General features: G+C 37.9%; 1 protein-coding gene across 23 annotated transcripts in view; it reads left to right on the top strand.

Moving 5' to 3' along the window:
• LOC106875122 (inositol hexakisphosphate and diphosphoinositol-pentakisphosphate kinase 2) overlaps positions 1 to 5,000 on the top strand; it is a 139,959-nt gene that overhangs the window by 58,834 nt on the left and 76,125 nt on the right. The gene's annotated exons all lie outside the window — the stretch shown is intronic.

Below are 5,000 nucleotides of genomic sequence, written 5' to 3'. Positions count from 1 at the left end.
CTGAGTGGCACCTCGGGTAAGTGTCTTCTGTTTTTAGCCTTGGGTCAACCAAAGCCTTGTGAGTCGATTTGGTAGACGGAAACTGAAAGAAGCCCGTTATATATATATGTGTGTGTGTGTGTGTGTGTGTGTGTGTGCGCTCCAGCATGGCTGCAGTCAAATGACTGAAACAAATAAAAGAATAAAAGAATTATAATTTATTGAATTCAGAAAATTTTCCATGCAGATGTAAATTACTGTAAACCTGTGTTGCTCCTTGTGAAGGCAGAAGATGAAGTCACAAAACAACTATGTTTAAATCATATTTTAGAGTAATTTCATTCCAATCATTTAAAAAGCTGCCTCAAGAAGATGCACTGAAAACTGTATTTTGTAGTGAATAAATAAGCAGAGGCGTTTTTTCCCCCCATTTTTCGTTGTATTTATAGAGACAGAAGATATTGTTGCAGAGATCTAAGATTCTATACCAGTTATTTTGATGTCCATTCACAACTTCTCTGCCACTACTCTCATCATAAAATTGAAAATCGTGAAAACTCACTTCACCCCTAATGTATAGTCTTTTATAGTAGCACAAATACAGCGCTTGGTGGCATAGCATATGAAGCATGAAATGGTTCGTTGTAGTATAATAATAGTGCGTGCTGGTAGCTTATAGTGTTAAATGTTTTGTTTTTTTTTCTTTTAGCGTCTCCCTCGTTATTTTTTAAAATTTCATTTCTGCTTGGTTATAGTATAAACGAGTGCGCATTTAACTGCATACCCTACTACTACTACTACCACCACCACCACCACCACCACCACCACCGCTGCTGTTCATTTGGAGTATCATCCCTCTTGCCATTTTGCAGAGTTCTTCCCGTTAATCTTCCATCTCTTCAGTGGTGTTACTCCTGCACTAATAATAATAATAATAATAATAATAATAATAATAATAATAATTTTATTTTTTTATGTTTTTTTTTTATTTCACTCTCCCCATCTTGAAAAAAAAAAAAAACCCGAAAAAAAAGAAGGCAATGGAATCTATCATGTTATCCCTCCATCATGTTCTTGTTTGTTTTCCTCTTTTCATTGCCCTGACCTGTCTTTATTCTCTTTTGCCTATATTATTCATCCCTGTTCCCATTTTCCCCTCTTCCCTTATCCCTGCTCCATGACACCTAATCTGCTCCCGCCCTAGTCTGTTATCCCGCTTTCTGTTTCCCCTATTATGTTACCTCATTGTATTTTTCTCATTTTCTTATCCCCCTTTTTGTTTATCCCTCTATTGTTATTCCCATTTGCAATGTTCTTATTCTCTTTTGCCATCCTATTGCTCCTATATTGTTATCCCTATGTTATTGCCCCTATTTTGTTATCTCTGTTTTCTTATCCATATTTTATTTCTATTTTGTTAACCTTATTTTGTTAGCAGTATTTTGTTATCCCAGTTTTGTTATTTTGTTATCCCTATTTTGTTGTCCATATTTTGTCATCCCTATTTTGCCATCCTTAATTTATCCCTATTTTATTATCCCTATTCAGTTATTCTTGTTCTATTATCCAACATGTTTTTGTTAAACTTGATTTGTCATCTTTTGTTTATTACAATACATTTTTGTGTTTGTGTGTGTGTGTGCATGTATATATATATATATATATATATATATATATATATATATATATATATACATATAAATTTATTAATGAGGGTAGAAATTGATATTGATCAATTAAAACCAGTGGTCTAGCATATTATAAAAATCCGAAGATTAAAATTATATTACATACAAGAATAAGAGGAATGACCAGCAAATGTAGATTCCTGAATGCTAGAAATAGATGCCGAATCATCCAACCGGTTAAATTAACTGCAGAAATTCATTAACTGCAGAATTATTTTCCGGACTTAGCGCGCCAGATTTGAAGACATTTGAAAGGATACGCTGAGTGTAATTCACGGAGCTCTACACGTGTTCACCTACGGGTGCATGGCTTGTGTCTAGCTCGGTGTGTTACATTCTAAAAGAGACTGATTTACGCTGATGATCCTGCAGATATTTACTTATGTAAATTTTAACAGGTGAAACAATGGTACGTAAATTAATTGCTTTTTTAATTTAGTATTTTTTCATTTGTCTTACTCGTTTACAGTCTGTTGTGTCGCTGATTTTTTTCTACTGAGAACATACTTTTTCGTGGTTGGATGATTCGGCATCTATTTCTAGCATTCAGGAATCCACATTTGCTGCATTCCTCTTATTCTTGTATATATACATATATATATATATTATGCTCACATATTGTATATAGCTGCACATACACACATCCTCTTGCATTAATTTGTTTATTTTGATTTTAATAATAATTTTATATTTTAAAAATAATCACAGGCAATGCACACATCTACCTCTGTGTGTGTATGTGCGTGTGTGTGCGTGTGTGTTGGACCTCCCAGATTATGCAAACTCTATTCTGATTGAGATTCTATGGAACCTTCAGTGTGTTGAATTAATGATAGCTGCAATAGTGTGTACTGATAATGAGTTTCACCTTCTGTCACACTGTGTCACACTGAATATCCCCGAGGGTGGAGATGGAGTATATGTAATCTGGGTATACCCCCCCCCCCCCCCTTAAAATTTTTTTTTTTTTTTACGGAATCCCACGTTTTAGGCTATGGAGATTCCGATTCTGAAAAAAAAATTTCCAAAAATCTCAATTTCAAAATTTCGATTCCCCCCCGGTTTTATATAGATCCACAGGGTAAACCTAACCCTAACTCAAACCCTAACCCTAACCCTAACCCTGACCGTAACCCTGACCCTAACCCTGACCCCAACCCTAACCCTAACACTAGTTTTGTGAGATTTGGCTGTTATTTCTAGCATGTAAATAGCCTGCTTGGTGGGGGGGGTGATTGAAATTTTTCAAAAATTTTTTTTTCAGAATCGGAATCTCCATAGCCTAAAACGTTGGATTCTGTAAAAAAAAATTAATAAATAAGGGGGGGAAAGGTTCAGATTACAAATAGTCCATCTCTACCTCCCCGAGAACTACGTTAAGGCTACACGTGTCTGTGGAGTGCTCAACCACTTGCACGTTAATTTCACGAGCAGGCTGTTCCGTTGATCGGATCAACTGGAACCCTCGACGTCGTAACCGACAGTGCTTTCCGGCAGGGGATGGTGGCGAACCCTGCTGTACTCTTTCACCCCAACTTTCTCTCACTCTTTCTACCTGTTTCTGTTGTGCCTGTAATTCAAAGGGCCAGCCTTGTCACAATGTGTCACGCTGAATATCCCCAAGAACTACGTTAAGGGTACATGTGTCTGTGGAGTGCTCAGCCACTTGCACGTTAATTTCAAGAGCAGGCTGTTCCGTTGATCGGATCGACTGGAACCCTGGACGTCGTAAGCGACGGAGTGCCAACAACAACAACATTGTGCTTACATTTTATTGAGTTTTTTTCCATGACATTGCCAAAGGCCTGCTGAATCTTCCAGATCATTTGAGCTTGAGTATCACCAAACTTTTGGCAAAGCATGTCTCTGCATATATTTTATAGAAGGTTATGTAAGGCTGGATCAATGTGAGAAGATACAAAGTAAACTACGAATGGAAAAGAAAACAGAAAAAAGTTGCAGTTTTAAATTGTATATCTATATTTTGGGGTGAAGACCCTTTCTTTGGGACATTTGGGGAAAAATTGTTAATTGGAAAAGGGCCTTGCTCAGATATGTGTGTGTGCGTCGGGGGGTGGGGTGGGGAAAGAAGAAGGTGCCATGTGAAGATTGGTGTTGCTCTACCAAACAGTCTGCTTCGTGTAGGTCCTTCCTGGCCATGGTTGGTCTCACTTTGTTAAGGAGGGCTTCTATAATTCTGAGGTTTCCCCTGTTGCGTTCCCCTGATGGAAACTGTGAAATTCTGGGTCTGGCATTTCCTAAGTTGTTTGTGATGTATGTGTGTGTGTAATTAACCAGTTCAAGACAGCAGTGGCCTGCTCCTATATTAGTAGGGCAGACAGAGAAAGGACCCAGTATGTCTGTGTGCCAGAGGCTGTTTTGTGTGTTGGTAAATGAATCTTTGAGACTCAGTCGTTTGGTCTATAACTGTTTAGTTGATTGGAGCAGCAGTAAAATAGGCGAATGGTGGACACTGCGTGTCTGGAAGCGAAGGGTTGTGTGGCTATCTTTATGGATGTTACAGTGTTTTATGTGTGCAGCAGCAGTGACAACAACAACAACAACAGCAGCAACAGTATCATTCCATTCAGATTTTGCAGAATCCTTGTATTGTGGGACCTTGCTCAAGCTTTCTTTTGTCCTGGCTTTGTGTGGCTGTTGCGTCCCTTTTGCAGTGAAGGCATCATCACTTACAACCCTGTTTATGGAAATCTCTGTATTTAATTGTTAACCCTCGATATATATATATATATATATATATTTCCATGACCGTTTGATTCGACTCTACAAGACCTGAAGTTTCACGTGCACGTAGGACATGTCTGTCTCATCAGATGCTTGGAGCAGAGGACCTTGCTTCCCTCATCTGAGGAGATGGAAGCTTCCTGTGAGCTCACAAAGATGTATGTCACGTGGAGCTGAGTCAAACTGTTATTAAAATATATATATGTAACTCTGACTCAATACTTTGAGTGCTACTTACTCTCATTTGTTCACTCACTTGAGTTTATACATACATATGAGGAAAAGTCAAAAATTATCTGCACTTTCGTCATAACATATTTTCATTATTGTCACACTGCTTTCTGTGAATGCAGGCTTCTTTCCTGACCCGTCTATCTTTCTATGATTATCTTTCTCCCACTCTAACGTCGTTAACAGTTCAGCTGTAAGTTCCAAGCCACACCGACAATGAGAAAGACACGATTCTGTTCAGCCATTTCTGATGATTGTTCAGTTTAGTTTTCACCTTCCGGTACGAAACCAATTGCTTTCTTGCTCATTTAACTATTATGAGAGTATATTATGAAAGAATAATATTCTATCTCAATA

This window comes from Octopus bimaculoides, chromosome 28 (genome assembly GCF_046866305.1).
Source record: "Octopus bimaculoides isolate indiv1 chromosome 28, ASM4686630v1, whole genome shotgun sequence".
Lineage (NCBI taxonomy): Eukaryota > Metazoa > Mollusca > Cephalopoda > Octopoda > Octopodidae > Octopus > Octopus bimaculoides.
Note: the sequence above shows the minus strand (reverse complement) of the source record. Positions and strands in the feature narration are given on the sequence as shown.